This window comes from Metopolophium dirhodum, chromosome 9, assembly GCF_019925205.1.
Source record: "Metopolophium dirhodum isolate CAU chromosome 9, ASM1992520v1, whole genome shotgun sequence".
Classification (NCBI taxonomy): Eukaryota; Metazoa; Arthropoda; class Insecta; order Hemiptera; family Aphididae; genus Metopolophium; species Metopolophium dirhodum.
This window is the reverse complement of record NC_083568.1, coordinates 9,401,752-9,422,307: the sequence shown is the minus strand read 5'-3', so window position 1 is coordinate 9,422,307 and position 20,556 is coordinate 9,401,752. Positions and strand designations below refer to the sequence as shown.

Genomic DNA, 20,556 nt, shown 5'->3' with positions numbered 1-20,556 from the left:
ACAAACGTTTGAAAATATGACACTAAATTTCCTAATCAGTATTTTAAAAAAATATTAATTTTTTCCCAGACCATAATTTATTGTTGTTAAACCTACACGTTGTCTTATAGAAAGTAAGATGATTTTATGTAATCAGTTACGAATAGGAAATTACATATTATGCTGTAACGGTCTGCTTTATTTAACATTCCCAATTTGATTCAGGTATTTTTCGACACATTCAATTTTTTTTTTTTCATAGAAAAGTTAAAAGAAATTTAAATTGTGACTTACTTTAAATCATATACTTTTTAAGACAACTATTTTATAAAGAACCATTTAAATCCAAACATTAAAAACAAAATTAAAATAACGTGAACAATTAGAAATTTTAGTTAAGAAATATAAAAACCAGTAGCACGCTACTTGATATTTTTCCATTACATAAGGAAAATCTTGGAATTATAAATATGCTTTTGTTAATTATTACCTATTAGAAACCATAAAAATGAACTAGCTGTATGAAATTTGGCCTCGAAGGTTAGAAGAAAAAATTGCATCCATACCAAAAACATATTTACTTTATAATGAAACATCAATGAACTGATATAATATCATGTGTGTAAAACTGTAAACAATATATTACTATTTATTTGTTGATCCTATATTTTTCATTATATTTCAATACAAGTTATACAATTTATTATTTTATTATTATTTATAGACAGTGTCCAATAACAATCAATAATTAATAATGAATTATTATATTATTTAATTTTTTTTTTATTGATCTTTAAGCCCGGCCTATGACCATTTGCTGTTTTGTTTGTTTGTAGGGGAGGGTACTGTAGGTTAGTAAACACGTGTGTTTTTGGTTTTTGGCAGAATTTCAAATTGGGCACCCATAGGTTTCTACCATGCCCAGTCGACGAATGGCGGCCTCTCCCTCTCTAAACAGTTGCCTACCCAGAGAGAAAAATCGCCAGTGGTCAAGATTCGAACCGGCGACGGTACGCGTCGGAACCTACGCCGTAGTACGCTCGGCCACTCCGTCCCTCATATTTAATTTTCATTCGTTATATTATTAACTATTTATCGCCGTGTTTGTGCGCACGTAGTTATTATTCACTCAGCCTGCACTCGGCGTACTGATCGATACTGTTGTAGTTAAACATGCAAATGGGTGACCGAACAATTAACTTGAGCGTCGGATTGACTGGAAAGATGAATCGAAGTACTCGAAACGGGTCGTACAAACCATTTGTTATTATAAAAAAATTGCATATTATTATATATTATACTATAATATTATATAGGCGGCAGTCTGCAAACCAACTGACGAATAGGATTGCATTATGAAAATGTCTACAGTCACACTGTTCTCGTCTACATATTATATCATTATAATATAGTTATTATCGCTTCGAAAATCATTAACCGCTTAGAAAAATATTTTTTTGAATAATTTTAAGTAATTGCCAAGCAACGTTTTTGAAATCAAAAATTATATTATTTTTAAATGACAAAATACATTTTCATTTTCATTTTCCTAAGCAAAATATTTTATGTGTATTTTGAATTTTGATTTAAAAATACCAAATTTTAAGAGTGGTTAATTTTATTAGGTATAAGTATTTTAGGTTTAGATGAACAAGGTGGGTACCCCAACCTCGCCAAATGTAATCTAGGTTGTAATCTAGGTAGGTACATATTATAAATCTAAACTTCAAACGCTTATAAGTTATAACTTATTATTCATTCATTTGAAATGAACCTTCTTAAGAATAGGAAATTAAAAATATATGCAATGATTCAAAAAAGTAAATATTTAAGAAAACATTAAAACGATAAATGTATAGTAAAAACTATAGGTTTTTTTTTCAAAAACGTCTTCAAAATAAGTAAGCAAAAAAAATATTTTCAAAGAAGTTCATAATAGTGAGTGTTATCTGTTTAAAAAATCATTGAGTATATTATAATATTTGGCTCATGGCGACTCGCCCCTTATGTGCGTGACAGGTATAATATTATAGTATATACTATACCGGTGCGTTATAATTATCTAGCGTGATTATATAAACATTTCCAGCAAAGGTAATCAGAGACGAATTATATACGCATTATATTATTAGGTAGCGTTAGACGTGTGTCCGGCCCGTTTCTGTAACAATATAATATATTTTATGAGAGCGTAGTGTGTGATTGAAATCGTATAAAACGAATTTCCCTTTTATCCTAACCGTATTGTCGTGTTACCTTTAGTCGCGAGAGACGAGAACAAAGGTTTCGCGTGTCTACCGTCTAGACCTTTTTACGACCGTTCAAAGCGTATAACACTCATATTATTATAATGTATTGGCGAACGTCTGTTTTCGTTGCGAGGACGACCATAAAACTCGACTTTGAGATTCTGTACGCACCGAGGTCTTACAATTGTATTGTGTTTTTGTTTCGCCTCGGTAAACCTTTTTCGAATTGGTAAACACGTTCCAAAAGTTTCATTAAGTCTCTTATCGATTAGAAAATAGGTACGCGCGGACACTACAACTATTATATACTAAAGATATAATATTATTATATTGTTACAGTCGATTATATATTATTATATTACCTATATAATACCAAATAAGATAAATTACACCTGCTATATAAATTATCAATATACTATAGCACCCGATATCTGGTGCAACGACGTTAGAAAGTTCAAATGTTTTGATTACCTATTTAATTAAAAACTGATTAATTTTATTATAGCAATAGATATTTTAGATTGATTGATCCATCGTAATTTTTTACAGCGTATAATAAAATATATTATTTGTGTATGGATATTATAATTGTTTGTTTTTTTAAAGTATTTTTTCTACCTATATGAATTATTGATTTCAAATTCTCAAATTTAAATACTATTTGTATAGGTTACGATACACATGCACAATATGTGTATAATCCTTGTTTTTAGTATACGGTTTCTTTTAAATGATATGGAATGTTAATTAATGTGAATTTCGATAACGTTAGGAATATGATAAACATAATTGTACATTTATACCTTGTACATTTAAGCAGTTCTTTAAATGAAGTATTTTGCGGTATGTTTATTTCAGACTTTTATAATACTCAAGCTTAACATGTGCAAATTACCAACTTTTTTGATTGAAGTATGTTTCTAAAATAAGTCCTTATAAAAATTGTTTTTTAAAACTTATGAATCACAGGTTTCGGATAACCGCCATGGTTCTCCAAAGTGTAGCAAATGAACAAGTTTTTAACCGGTATGAGTGGACTAAATCGATATTAACCACGAATTACGTAGAAAACCTAACTAAGACATATAAAAACATACAAATAGCTGTGTACAGGTAGTGTGTGATGTAGGCGCTTTGGCCCATAAATAATAAAATAAATTAAACATGTTCTTCTACGCGTCATAAAAATGTAGGTACCTAAATTGCCTATACAATACGCCGTCTAACAAATTAAGTTTTATTTTCATGTCTCTTAAGTAGTTATTATTATTATTACTTTACAGTCTTTATAAATAAATTCAGTTATTATTTTCTGAAAAACAAACAAAATAACGGAAATTACCTGGTTTTTGAATTTGTATTTTCATAGTCGTGATCATATGACAATGATCATAATAAATTATAAATACAATTTTTATATATATTTTTGTACAGTTTTACTGGTTTTTTTTTTATTATTTGCATTTTTATTTATTATTTGTTTAGCTTGGATTACTCATATTATACCCCCTTTAACAAATATAATTATTTAAAAAACTGTAACTTATTTTTTACGAGTGCCTACATAAAATAAATTAAAGACATTAACACTTTAATACACAAAGTCCTGCTTGGAATAATTTTTTTCTGGTGTGTTGGTTAATTTTATTTCTGTAATTACAATATAACTAACATTTCTTTGAAATGCATTATTTAATAATACCATACTGTCTTGTGCAGGCGTGAACGACGCGAGACAATTTTACCTCATCACCTATATGACTGTAGGACTCCCATTTTTTTACGTTAAATTATATTAAACAAATATAAACTAAAATAAATATCTTAGATCAAATATAAAACAGTAGAAATAATGATAAAATCGATTAAAATGTTGATGAAAATATGTATATAATATTGTATAATGTAGGTATACAATGTTTGATTGAATATAAAATAATGTAAAAATGTTCATATTTAATATTTGATATAATAATATTTCCGACATTCTTTAGTACTATAATATCAAAAGTGTTGACGGTAATGGTTAAAAGATGAGACGCTCTAAAATTAAAAACAGGTTAAATTTCAAACGCGGTTGTGTCATTATTCTACAAAATATTAATAATTTTAAAGATATTAATATGCAAAAGCGTTTTGTCTGGTAAATACAGTATATAGACAGCAAGGTACAAGAAACTTTCTTCTTTAACTATTCAAATTGGCTCTTGATGTTCTAAAATTACTGCTATAATTATATTAAGACATATCTTCGAAATGTTTTACCGTTGACGCTCACACCATAATTTAGTATGCGAAAAAACTTCTTATGGGGTTGATTGAATTTAATTTAAATATTTTTGGTTGTATGAAAAATATGAACGAAAGACGAACGACTTTAAATGAAATTAATTAGGTAACTTGAATCCACTTAGTAATAACATAATATATGAATAATCACATAATATTTCAATCGAATTTTTTCATAACGTGAGGTGTATTACGCTATTATTATGTATACTGTAGGTAAACTAGTAAAGATAGCATCTAATTTACGTCTACATATTTTGAAAAAAATTCTTTAATTGAAAATGTTCTCTGAATTTTCAACGTCAGACTTTTTTTAATAATATAACATTTTAAAAGTCATCTATATTAATAAAATTAGCCATTTATATTATATGAATTCGTACTCATTAATGCAGAAAATCAGGTCAGGTTAGGCCTAAACGTATAGTTTGAGTTTTATGATATTTTTGAAGCAATTATTATAATGTTCAAACGTTTTTTGAAAAACAAAATCACTCTACCTTTGATTCTAAAATATTATATTATATTATATTTTATATAGGCTTATATATTATTATGTGGAATATATATAAAAATATATTTTCGTTATTCTGGTTTTGGTCCAACATACGGTACGGTTCAATGATTATTTTATTTACATATTATTTATATTTGTCTCCTTTTTGGCATTATTGGTTACGTAATTTGTATATGTTTTGAGGAACATGAACATATAAGTTTTCGTCTTTCGACGATATTCAGTGCGCATTCGTGTTATTTTATGCCATTATTTTTGACCAGAGGTGCAATGCCTGGAAAGATATCATAAAAAGGTCGAGTGCAAAATAAACACGATATCCTCATCTGCTTTAAGGATATACCCTCTATATTTCTTTCTTTGCTATACCGTTCCAGGAGGCCAGCAATGTTTACAAAAGTGAGACTTAAAAGAATCGCCTTGTAAATGAACTTTTCAGTCCATACAGAAATATAGAATCCTTACACTTTCTTATGTCTATCGTTAAAATGTCAACACAGCTCAATACCTACCCCTCTAAAAAAAAAATAATACCTAGCCATCTGGTTTACCTAAACAATTCAATATATTTTAATATTCACACGTTAAAATACATTTTAATATTTATTAAATAGTTAATAGCACGTCAGTGTTTTAATATCGTTTAGCAATTAATATTTTTAACATTATAAAAGTATAGGTACAGAACAATATGATAGTGTTATAATTTTTTTTACTTTTCATTTTATACCGTGGTTCACATATTTAAAAAATATTTACACTCGATTTCCAATATTTTAAACATTATATTACAATTTTATTTATATTTTTAGGAAAAAAAATGGTTTCGTGAGTCCACTATAAATTATTAGATTTGACCTCAAACTACGTAATACAAGTCATATTATAATATTATATATTATTATAAACTTTAAGCCTAAATTATAATGTTTATTTAATATAAAAACAAAGGCATATGCACAAGTTTAAGTAACCATATAATAATATATAATATCACACATATACGAACGCAGACGGAAGTAAAAGTTTTATCGCGATGATTTCACTAGGTAACGAAACCTAGCTAATCTTTACGGACTAAATCAGTTGAAAAGTTTCGGGTGAAAAAATTATACAAAGGTGCTCCTTGAAGATAAAACGCTGCATGCAGTGTATATATATGTACAATGCGTCAGTATTATTTTAGTTTCAATATCCACTTAAAATACTCACAAAACAATCGAAATAGTAAAATATAAATTTTATTCATACAAATGAACGCTGCATATTACATTATTATATGAATATTATTATGGTTGTTATAAAAAACATTTTTGTTCATTATACAGTGGAAGATGTCACATAATTTCGTTTCATTTTTTCTTTTTCTCTTTTGTTTTCACGGATAAAGATAAAAACTCGACTTCGAGTGCTCATAATACAATATTGTATTATACGTGTATGTTGGATGCAGTCACTTGTAGCGGATTAATTAGTAATACTCGAAGTATATATAGATAGCGAAATATTCTCGTCTGAGATGAAAGAGGTCCTTTGAACTCGGTTTTTTTTTCACGGAAGAATTAATAGCCCTTATTGGGTCAAAGAATCACGCGGAGTCTCTTATTATATTTGCTTGAGGCCACCTGCAGCCCGCGCGCACCGGCGTAGTCAAGCGGCGACGAGTGGGGATCGCTATCGGACCGATCGCAAACAGTCAAAGGAATGACCTCCGATGAGAGGTGTTACTGAGCTTTATATAATAATGTATTATATGCACTAATAATATTGTGCGTTGTATGTATATTTAATACGCAGTCACGTGTTGACAGACAAACAAAAAAAGACCAATGTCCGGGCAGATGATTACATCGGTAGTGAGAACGGAGAAACGGAAAAAGGGAGCGAAAAAAAATGATCGGGGATATACATAGCGATTTACCAAGCATTTTCACCTCCTCTTTTCCCTTCAATTATGCGATTATTTAAAATCCGATTTTTAGAATCTGTAAATTATTTAGTGCACAATTTCTTGAAAATATCGACATATCAAACTTGAAATTCGAAAGAGTAGTTTTTTAGTAATTTAACTTTGTGTACTAAGGATAATAGGTTTAAAAGATATGGGTGAAATGGTGATTTGAAAATTTCAGTTATTAATCTATCGTTGTTTATAATTACTAAAAATGGTAAAAATATAGGAACACTAGACACTATGTTACATCTACTTTATATTTTTGTAAAATCATTTTTGAGGATTATTATTCTTAACATTTGAATAACTGAGAAATATTCGTTCAAATTTTGAATTAAGTATACAATACAATTTTCTTTAAAAATGTTCTGCTAAATAATTTACACTAAAAAAAATGGGGAGTTATCATTTGAAATACAGACATTTGTACTTTCACAGCTAGGACACACCTTAAGTAGGTACACAATACAAAACAATCTTAAGAATTTGAGAATATGGTATTAAAGTATGTTTAACAATTTTAAAAATCAGAATTATAATAGATTTATTATTAAAGGAAAAATGGGTGTGAACATATCACCCCGTATATGTATCGGGGGGGGGGGGGGGGGAATAAATATGAGAAATAGGCAAGAAGTCCCTCGGACGTCATTAAGCTCGGCGTTTTCTAAGGGGACTCGCGGTGACGATGGTCCGTGATGACGACGAGCTCGCGTGAATGAATTGTCCCTCGGGAAATCACGACCCTTCAACAGTGGACGGCCGGTCACTGGTACACGGCTGCCAACGTCCCGCGCCCCGAGAAGTATCGCGACACTATTATAACGAAAAAACCGAATAACCCTATGGGCCTCCCGCGACTATCAACCTATTTCGCCGCAAGAGTTATATTAACCCGGTTCATAATATGTATACAATATTATATAATATTGCACAAGGTTATTTTTTCCAGAAATGGTTTTGGGTTTTTGATATAAAAAAAATAAATATCTTTTAAACATAGTTTTTAGTAAATATAATAATGTGTTACAATGAAATCCATCCGACGTTTTTTTTTTTTTTTTTTGGTAACATTTTGATGAAAATAATAATTCAACTCGGTAAAATTTGGATTACAACTATTGTCTATTATTAGTATACTATAATATGAACAAAGTAACGGCCCTTAAAAAATCACTATATTAAAAAATATTGTTGTAAGTAAGCAAGCAAACTTAATTTAAATGTATACGACATGAAGAGCAAAAAGAAAATAATTAGTATGCATCTCTCTTCCCGACAAATTGATTTCCGTCTATAGGTATTAGCTAAGTACCTACTGCATTAACTGATGTTCGCCAAATTCGTTGGCGTAAGTGCGTAACATCGACCGCGATGACGATGATCATGTTAATAATAAATAATAATAAATGTTTACCTATATTATGGTCACAAAATAACAGATGCGAGTGTAGTCTTAGTTTGTCAATACGTATATTTAGTAAAGGTGGGCAAGTTAACGAAAATAATTAACTCCGACAAGTTAAGTTAAAAGTTAACAAAAAAAAATTAAACTAGATAAGTTTAAAGTTAAAATTAAAATTAAATTAACTTAAATCAATTAAAAAAGTTAAAAAAAAATTTGTTCAAGTTACAATATTTTTAAGTGCCCTGTACCTAGTTTGCTATATGTAAACATTTACCAAAACGTTTAACACTGCATAAAAAAATTAGTATATTATAATAATATATAATTCGAAAATAAATTACCAAAATCGAAAAAAAGTCAACGAATCAATATTGTCTAGTAAATTACGCATGACATAAAAAGAAAATTAACTTAACTGCACGACAGTGATAATTAACTATAAAAAGTTAAATTACAACAATAACAATTTTAACTGATTAAGTTAATAAAGTAAAAACAAAAATAATTAACTTAACTTAAACTTTTTAACAAGTTAATGCCCACCTTTGGTACTTAGTGTATAATATACATGTATGTATGATATAGTGCATCGGAAACACTATAAAAAGACGATAGAATTATATTATGTTTTATCTCGAATCACTCACTTTTAATTATAATAAATTACTGTCAAAGATCAACGACGAAAATTGGTTGTCGTATTTTATAGAAGTTTTTTCCTCCTCAACGTACACGTCAAAAAAAATGCGTATAACGTTTTGGTCCATCAATGATGTACATAATCACATTATTGACATCTTAATTATAACTTAATCCGTAACTTGTACAAAATAAAACTGACTACATTGGACTTTATTCTTTGAAACATGATTGCCGTGCCTTATAATTTACTGTGTACCAGTCCCCCTATTCACTTTACGCCCATATTACTATATGATTTTAGACTATTTATTTATGTTATGTAAATTATTCGATCATTTTAAATTTAATTATAGGACCGATGAAATTGATAAAAAATAACCTACCCCGTTTTGTTATTGTGTTTATTTTACTGTCACCTCTTTTTTTTTATATTATTGGTTATTTATTTTTCGATTCAGTAATAATGTAAATAGCTACTATTATTGTGTTACTTTTTGACGCGTAGTCGCGTGTTGATATTTTTTTCAACCATATATATTACCAAGAGTATAATACCTATTAGGTTTATAGTTTTATACTGTTTACGAAGTCCTCATACTCACGATATCATCACAATAGACACAACAATTACTGTAATTAGCAAAATGGTGTAACCGATTACCGATAGTATATACTATTTATCATTACTCAATAATCAATTTAATTTAAATTTTGCCTATAAATATTCTATGGACGATCCATCACATCGCAGATCACGAGTTATGACTTACGATAATGTTGGAAACCAATATTTTACCGTTCGGTAGAATTCATTAAAATAATTGAATTATAATTAATTGTGTTTTACTGCAAGTTTAATAATTAGTCGATTCTAATTCGATTAAATCGATTTTGAATCATGAGTAGGTAAGAACAATGCAATTTTCAAAATTGAATTACCTGTAGTAGTAGATAACGATGTTAGTGTGTATTTTGATTGTTATACAATTTGAATATTAAGCGAATATAAAAAGAAGCTTAATTTGTTTTATGACTGGAAATTGAAAATAAATAAAACTTAAGGTTATGTGTAATATGGAAAATACCATAATTTTTTTCCAAACTATTATAAAGATCCGTAAGTATATGAGTAAAAATAACGTCTCCACTTCATAGAACGCGATGACAATCTCTTTTCAATTTATAATATGAATACTCTCGTTCAACACACTTCCAAAAACGCTTACCTCTAATAGTTCGTGTGTGTATAGTTTGGCCAATTTATTTTTTTTTACGTCAATAGAAAATAATATCATAAATCTAAAAGATGATGGAAAATATGGTTCAAACATCAAATAAGAATGATTTATTATATTATCATGACATTTAGTGCAATGGTTATTATAATTTTATTTTGCTTATTATTGACTTATCTGCGTTTCAAAAGAAGTTGCATAGCTATGAATTCCAATAATTTTTAATTAAGTCTGTGAAAATTTGATTAGTAAAATTCTTATGACTTTTGATACTTCAAAAAAAAAAAACTTTCTTATGTTTTAGTCGAGTAACCGTCCCAAAGGCACGTTTATTTTGCTTATTATTGACTTATCTGCGTTTCAAAAGAAGTTGCATAGCTATGAATTCCAATAATTTTTAATTAAGTCTGTGAAAATTTGATTAGTAAAATTCTTATGACTTTTGATACTTCAAAAAAAAAAACTTTCTTATGTTTTAGTCGAGTAACCGTCCCAAAGGCACGTTTTTTTTGCTTATCAGCGACCGCGCGCGTCATTGAATTAAACATTGAATCTTTTTATTTCGTTCAATAAATGTCATTAAAAATAATTTAATTCAATTTTAAATGTTCACAATAATTATCTGTGACAAATTCTAATAAAATTAATGAATTATGTATTTTATTAGATTTTGAATGGAGCGAGAGATATTTGTTTTACAAAAAATGATGATTTTTTTTTATATAACGCTGATTTACTATTGACTTAAAATTAAAAAAACACACAATACGTTTTCACAGGTATTTAATTATTTTTATCCAAAATATATTTTTATTACTGAACAGTGTAAATAGTATAACTTTGCACCCCATTTGAAGCTCAGTCACGGACGGAATATTATATAACAATATGTATATACCATAGAGTAATAAATATTACTCTATAGTATATATCTATAATTGGGTACCTTTAAGTTTTTTTTATTAGTTTTATTAAAAAAGAACATTCTTGTATAATAGAGGTTATCACTATTTTAATGATATAAGATTCATGATCTTGAACAAAATAAAAATAAAGCACCAGGTCCGCAAGTAAATAGACCTAATAACCTAACCTATTATATATACTTGGTGTCATGGTCTACTCGATATAATATATTATTTTAAAGGATTAGAATCTTGATGAATTAGAAACGAATTATTTTTTATGTCTATTGAAAAAGAAACAATAAACAATTAGGTATTGTGTATTGTAAATATTTATACTTTATTTTTCGAGTTATCAGATCCGACAGTATTAGGACTTGGATTTTCTATTTTTTTCGGGACGTGAAAATTCGAGGTATAGTAGAACCGACGTTCTTACTGTACCTAAACTATAATATAACGGTAGGCAACTAGCGGGCAGCGGAAGACAGAAAACTGTCAACATATCTTACAATTTTATTTGTCTTCATATTGCTATCATAAAAATATAAACATTTTACAAAGATTTTATTTTTACTGGACCTCATTTATTTATTATTTTAATCTACCGGACTCCAATATAAATTACTTGCCGACCCTTTCTATAATACAATAATTACCGGCACTGTCATGTCGTAGTGGACATTGAATATTTTTTTATTTTTTTTTTATGAATTCTTGTATGACAGTTTAATACCTCTATGTTGTACCGTGTCTTATTTATTTAATTTTTTTCAATTTATTTTTCCTTGAGAAAGTCATACACTGTAGACTTTACAGTTTGAGGACCGTTGCTGTAGAGCACATGACGTGTAGATGTATAACAAAAAAGACAATGACGACGATGACGATCAACAAAGACGTTGTATTATATTGTTTTATAATATTTCAGTGAAGAAAAAAAATCTAATAATGATATTATATTCTGAATTGCTGACGTAGAAAGTCATCGTGAATTCCTCGCAGTCGTCGATATATTATATTAATTCCAAACGGTGCCTTTGCGAAAACGTGTACACTCACGACATTTCGACACGAGAGTGTTCAGTTTGCCTCCCGTTCGACCCTGCGGGCTACGGTACAAAATCAACAAAATTCGCAAGAGCATAAAATATAAGTCAAACGCTTTCTGGGAGTCATAAACACGTGTAATATTATCATACTCGCTAACTCAATCAAATCCTGCCATCACCAGAAATCGTTTCTTACGAGACGTTCGCGACTCGTTTCGACTTTGAGTTTAATAATAATATATAAGATTACGTACATCATAGTTTACGCATATATATGTTTTAATGGATTGACAAACATTAGGTCTAATGAATCGATTAAAATCGTAATTTTGTCCGATGTGAAATTTGTAATTTATTCCGAGTTCAGCGCTGTCCGATATTGACTGTTCAACGAATTTATAAGCCCTTATAAGAGAACAAAACACAGAAATTTAGGCCAAATTTACGCTCAGCAGATAACGTTTCGGTTCGTTAGTTTAAAAATAAGAGTGAATCTGCTTCTTATGAGACGTCTTGTTGGTAAGAAAATTATCTGTGTTTGAATGTGGGTGTTATACGGTTGTTCAATTTTTTAGCAAGTTTCGAGTATATATATAGCGTAAATTAAAAATTCTCAATCTAAACGTTATCTGCTGAGCGTAAATTTAGTATATGTTACGCACTTGTAGAACGGAGACAACAAATGTCAGTCTTATGCGTTCTCTTGAAATATACGAACCGTGTAGCAAGAGGTGGGTGTGGAACAGTGTTTAACTTTTCTAATTTGAATGATTTGTTTTGTTTCACTAAGCCATGTTTTTTTGAGTTAACGAAGTGATTTTGTTAGGATACGTATTATATATATATATATGTAAATACAAAACAGTTCGTGAAAAAACATCCTGAAACCGTTTTAATGTCATTCTGTTTTCGGTTCGATCGAATATGACAACATACAATTGATATTGAAACATATTTTAGCATATTATTATTATATTTCATGGAATAATATGAATATAGCGTAAAGAGGGATTTCTCTACTTCAGTGAATATAATCTTGAATAAGACATTTTTTAAATGCAATAGACTACTACTTTTTAAAATATTTTGAGCTTTTGTCGTTATTTTTTATCGGGAGTTACAGAGAAAGGTTAATAAAATGTATACCAAAAACGGCAAAATAAGATGTAAGTAAATAGTAATAATAATAAGATTTGCTCTCAGTATAAGACTATTTTTTTTCCACACAACTTCCGATAGTAAATAATTGCAAAGATGGTAATTATTTGTATGAGAATTTATTTTATCAAGAATTAGTCATCTAAATATAAAAGAAGTTAATATGGTTTTACGAAACGGGCTTCTGTTAGGGACACGTAAATGTAAAACATATCAAAGTGTTTTCGACAGCAACCCGAAGTTCTAGTTTCACAAAATATTTATGAACATGTGTGGGTATGGACAAAATATACCTAGTCTTTACGTTAACTCAAAAATGTCGAAGCCCTTCATTAACCGCTGCTATAACCATTTACACCAGGAATGAGGTGCATAGTTTACATCGGGTAAACTCGCGTCCTATGGCCACAAGTTAACTATCATGTAGGTACATTATATTATTATTATGCATTTTATTTCGTGTGAGTCCTACAACTACGAGAGTGCTCGTTTTTGGGCGGTGATTCGAATATACTTATTGTGGCCTCTATTTCATTAACGATGGTTCAAATACTTCGTGCGGCAAGTATAGATTTTTGGCTAAAATTAGTTGTGCCCACGAACTTTTTTCGATGGTGGTGCCATTTTTTTGTATATAATTGAGATATATAAATCCTAGTAAAAACTAACTCCGAGACTATAAAGGTTACTAAAGTCGGAAATATAATAATTTACTATTTCGTCCAATCTCGACATTTCCCACGGAAAGTATAATATTATGTAACTTTATTCTACAGAAATGTCTAGTCAGTCGATTCCGTCCAACCTATGCAGATAATACTTCAGCAGTCCGATAAATCGACTTTCACCCGACATTGCCCTTTTGGGGGCGACTTGCTAAAAACGTCAGGCTGTATCCTGTAAGCTTTTATACACAATATAATATTATTTTGTGTGTGTGGTACCACGCTGATTTTTATGAATCCCATAGCACATGACCCCAAGCACATTTGGCATATTATTATACAGCGTGAAAACGTGCTGCTTTGGTATAATTTTCTCCGAAAACCACTCTTAAAACCCTCGTGTATATGGAGACTATTCCGTTTTCACTCTCGAGACGAATCGATAACATCACCATGGTCGTAATTTATATTGTCGGCCTCTTGAAAATATCGTTGTCGAGGATTCCACACCGACGGTTGAAGAACGAAGGAGTTATCGTATTGTGTTTGGGAGATTTTTTTCCAAAAACCGATTAAAACCCGAAGTACACCTTCGGACGATTTACGATTTTTTGCAAAATGTCAATTATTACAATAATACGATCCGGACGTAATGTTATTGAAAATATTATATACCTTATCATACGCGAGTTAAACCAAATACAATTTTTTTTTTAGTTTTTTAGTTTCTGAGCGGAGCGATAAGTACTTTTGGGAGGTCAAAATTTAAAATTTCTAATAGTTTTCAAAAGCGCCCGGAAAAACAAAATAAAAATTAAGGAAAAACTTTTCTTTTTAAATCTAAGATTTGAAAATGTAATACAAAATTGTCCATTAGTTTGTCTACCTTTATAAAAAAAAAAAAATGTCTACAAGAAAGTCAAATTAAATTTTTATGAGCATTTGAAATTCATATTTTTACAACATTTGATATTCACTTGATTTCTCATGTAACGATTTTTTTATTTTGTTTTAATTAAAAAACGTATGACTGTAGATACTTGAAAATTTCACTGAAAATTTTTATTAGCATTTTCTATGTACGATAAAATTTTGAAAATAATTTGACACTTTTTGAGCTGTTTACGGACATTGTCAGTTTTCAATTTTTTTAGTTTTTATTTCTATAAATATCAATAACATTTTATTTGTTGTGTAAAAAAGCGTGAAAATTTAATGCAAGGCTGATATATTGTTACAATAGCAGTTGAAAAATATTAAAAATAAATAGCCACAATTTTTTTTCATAAGCATTTAAAGTTCAAATTTTGACAAAATGTATCAAATTTAAAGTTTAATAATTATTTTGTAGTTAAAAATTTATAAAATGTTCAACTTTTATAGCTAAGGATAGAAAATTTAAAACAAGGCTTCACGTAAATAGGTTATATATAAATTACTTTATTCATCATAATATCATCAAAATAAATATACTTAGTAATATCATAGGCTGACCGACTGTTCTCGCTCAGAATCGTTTTTCTTATACAATGATATTATATCATTGAATTCAAATTTAACACCATCCATTACGGTGACTCACTTGTAACCTACTGTACATCAGAGTGACATCCACTTACCCACCTTTTTTTTTTTTAATCACTAAGGTACGGCGTAAATTCCATTTATCGATTAGAATGAGTGGTATTGAAAACGCGGCAATCCTGAGAAATAAATAAATTGTCGTGTAAAAAAAGAATTCTGTGCCCCGTGGAATAATAATGATTGGAAGTGACGCGTTACATCCGTACAAGTTATATAGACTGCAGGGTACAATTCGAACCTCCGTACAACCTCTGTGAATATATGATGCTATATAATATTATGTACCACGCGCGGCTCTATTCAATCGGACAATGAAACCGAAAATGATTTTTTTCCAACTCGACATTATTATCATTTCTCTCGACCGAATCGGACGAATTAGGTCGAATATACTATATATACACGGCAATAACGTGCTTGTATTTTTTGTTTTTTTCTACACGTATAATGCATAAACCATAATATTTAAATATGTATATTACAGTATTATAGTGAGATTCACCTTTTTTACAATGCATTTTTAGTGGATATTTTTTTGAAAATTTTTATGTAAGAACCTAATTAAAAATTTGAATGATTAGTTATTCAGTTATTCAAATGTTAATAACTATTGATAATAGTTTTTAAAAATAGTACCATTATAACAAAAATATAAAATAGACTTAATATAGGGTCTAGTGTAATATTATACTTGAACCATTTTTACAAATTATAAATGATGATAGATTAATATTAATTACTAAATTTGTCAAGTCATCATAGCCTCTATAATATTATCTTCAAAACTCATTATCGTGGATCTATTGTCCTTATAATGACACAAAGTTAAATAACTCAAAAACTACTCGTGAGCATGCTTGGTACCCTGTATATATAACATAAAGTTTTAAGTGAGTGTGTTTTTTTAAAAAAAGGGACTTATAATTAATTATCCCTGGGCTCGTCCTCAACATACTATAAACAACAGTCTGTATCAGTGTCCGATTAGCCCCACACATTCTACATAATTATTATTATAATATAAATGAAGATTCGAATTTATTTAATTATTTTTTTTGTAAATATTAAATTACCAAAAAAAATAATATTATATACGTGAACGACGATTTAATAACGTAAATTTGTCATATTAATAATAATTTATTGTCATTAGTCGTTACACGTATCCGTCAACTTTCTTGCGACTAGGTACTTATTAACATTGTATTTATCAAAAACAAATTGGATTAAGTGAAAATATTTAGAAACAATTTTTTTTTAGGAGTGAGCGTGGGGGGATAAATTAAGAGTTGAGAGCTTAGCACTTGTATGGATCTTTATTATTATGCTGTTACTGTTGTAGTATGATACTATTTATATTTGACATACGAACGAGCGAGCGCACATTTTTAACGACATGATTAAAATGAAAAATAAATAGGCGTCGTTAAACTGTTCCCGTTTTCGTCTACTGCAGTTACACACACGCATATTATACATGATCATATCATAATATACTTTTATTACGTGCACATAATATTAATAATATACACATAATATTCGTATAGGTTCTATCTGTAAGTATATAATATGTATATATATTGGTGTGGGTTAGTATAAAAAGGCAACGCAAAGAATTTTCTTCGTTATGTATTATTTTTTTTTTCCAACGAATTCGTCGTTTGGGCAATATTAATGGAAATCGAGTCCCTACAAAAGTATTTCAAATAATAATGGATGACAGTACCGTGTCACACCATATACCTTGCCACGCCGTCGTCATCGTCGCTTCGGGAAGATATATGTATATATACGTATTTTATACATTTCAATGCATATATTATTACGTGATTAATCATTTTTATTTTTAAAACTTTCTGATGGTTAGAGCACAAAAATTATAATAATTTTAATGGATTTCGCGAAAATCGATAGGACAGACAAAAGCCGAGTTATTAAAAAAAAAAAAAATTTTATTCTGAAAAATAAATAAAGTTTTTTATTATTTTATATAGGCTGCGCGCCGGCTCGGTCGTGGCTCGGTGTTTATATAATTTTTGATTTTCTATTCGTTCTTAAACACATTATTATGTGCGCACAAAGTATTCCGAGCCGTTTCCATTTTATTTAATGCGCACGATAATAATATTGTATTATGTTTGCAGCCCGAACGGAAAATGTGTACACAATAAATAATAATAATAATAAAAACCGATCAGCCACAAGATCTTTTTCACGCAACAAATAGTGTCGGTGTGTGCACGGCGCACGGGCTGAATAATATTCCGTTTGTTTGAACACAAATATTGACTTGTTTGATTTAAATCGTCTGATATAACATTTCTGATATTATTATTTTAATCGTTTTACTACGTACCCGAGCATAGTATTATGATCCACGCGGTCGCCCTTGCGCTTGATATTAAATAGTCAAACGGAAATTTGATTAACGCTCTGTAGCTATACAGTTTTTGTTTTTTTTTTTTCACTAAAGCCAATTTTAAAATAATAATACAATGTCGTGTGTAAATAATATGCTTATTTCGAACGTTTATTCTATTTATTTTTTCGATCCCAATACACCGATATATCACCATGACCCGACGCAGCACAGAAATTTAATACGATTAAGCCAGAAATATTATTATGGAAAATAAAAACAATAATTTTTTAATTAAATCGAAAAAAAACATATTCTCCGTTTATGATGACTTTAAACAATATTACTTTTCGGTTAACTCCACAAAATCTAATCCGTTTCTATTATTGTGTTTGCACAATAATTATTGTTCACGGCGAGCACTACAATAACAGAATAATAATAATATTAAGTTGGTGAAAATTGTTTATTGGTTGTCACCAAACCTTATATTATATAATATACTTATATTGTACAGTATACACTATAGCTATATAGGTAATTGGTGCGATAAAAATATGCATTTTCATCACTTTTAACCTAAGTAGTTTTAGCCATCCAGTGCTTTAAGTGTAAATCAATATACTTAAGACTTTTAGAGTATGTATCCGAATATTGTTCTTTTAAGGGTACTTTTTGCGTGCAATTTTTTTTTACATTATAATATCATCATTATCAAGATTCAACAAAATAATAATTTCCAGTATTATACGTGCATGAATTCGAAACGACTGCACATTGTGTGTTAATTAATTATCATACTAAAAATATTTTATATGAAGTATTATAACTATTTTTTTCAAAACCCTGTCGTAACTACGTTCTATTTTAGATAGATTTATATTAGATATTTTATAGTTTAATCAAATTAAAATGAGTGAACCTATATGTTACAATATTATGCTGTCCGTCAATTAATATGAGGATTAAAATATATTGTAAATATTACGCGTAAATAATTACCTTTTTTAATTACACACTTTTGACATAATTAAAAAAATAATATTTATATATCCGAAATAACCGTATAATATATTATTCCCCTTAAATACCTGTAATTAAACATTTCACAAAAAACCCAGTATACTTTTAATTTAGTTAATACAATGGGTTTAACAGATAAACAGGTGTATTATAAAATATATTTTTGAACGCATAATTGAAAATGTTATTAGTTTGGTAGGTAGGTATATTATGTTTACTTGGCGTTTTCAATTCGTTTTATTCGAAAACGCTCTGAGGTTATATTATAGTCATTGCCATCGGATGTGTCATCTAAAGCAAATTAAAGTCAACCCTTACAATTTTCGACCTGTATTCAACGACGCAGTAACACCGTACGTATTAAATGAACACGTTGCACGTTCAAGTTCTATTTTATGTACCTACGTCGTTTTATTTTTTTTTTTTGGCCCATGGAAAAACTAACTTTCCGAAAACAAATATTGACATTTCGTGCGTGAACGACTTGAGAAACCACGGAAGGAAATATCATCAACTATCAACCGTGTCCCCACCTTTTTTTATTCCATATCTTTTACAGTACAATTTTCCGGTGGTTTCAATGGTTCGGATACCTATTGAAAACGTATTATCCTAAGCCCGAAGTGCGATAGTGTGTGAAAGAGTTATAATCATCTTTATTTTGACCTTATAAAATAATTATATACATATCTATCTACACTGATAAGTAACGGAAATATAATATGATTTTTACTGCCTTATTATATTATACTCGGCTCGAAAATATTTTTAATATTCCTCGGTGCCTTTATCTGATTATTATAGTTGAGTATATCCATTTTAGGCTTACCTGTTCGAAAATAAATTAAAATATCAATATTCGTAACTTAAAATCCTTAATGTCTTAGTAAACTCTTGAAAACTATTCACATTTCATATGCATAACTATTAGATAAAATTACGAAAAATAATTCGCAATAAGCATATAGAAAATTTAACGTTTGCCAAATAAATATAAACGGTTAAATTATCTTCTTAGACATCTTTTACCTCTAGTGTTGAGCAACCAGGTCAGGTTATACCATTAAATTCAACATCAATAAACAGTGTTTTATTGCAGTAACGCAGTACTAATTTTCACTTTTTGTGTTTTTTATTTTATGCTTGTCAAAATACTCGTCATTAAATTTTTGAAAAAAAAAATAATACATTAATCACAGAAGCAGAATATTTTTTCACAAGTAGCACGTAAAACTCCGTTCGTAAACAATAGATTATATTGGTCCATTGTCGAGGCCTGTATAACGTAGGTAAATCGTATATCAACAATTTTCATAGAAAATGTTGTGCTACGAAATTCGAAAATTATTAGTTTACAGGATAATATTTATAACATGCTTTTATAGTTTATACTAGTATTTGATCATGACAATTTATGTATATACCTATTGCAGGGTAACGAATTATTCTAATATATTTTTGTTTAAATTAAATAATTTTATTTGAAAAGTTTTTTATCCTAATACCTACATTTTTTGTAATTATTATAATTACAATG

General features: G+C 28.9%; 1 protein-coding gene across 5 annotated transcripts in view; it reads left to right on the top strand.

Annotated features, from left to right (window-relative positions):
• LOC132952238 (cell adhesion molecule Dscam2) overlaps positions 1–20,556 on the top strand; it is a 143,186-nt gene that overhangs the window by 48,037 nt on the left and 74,593 nt on the right. The gene's annotated exons all lie outside the window — the stretch shown is intronic.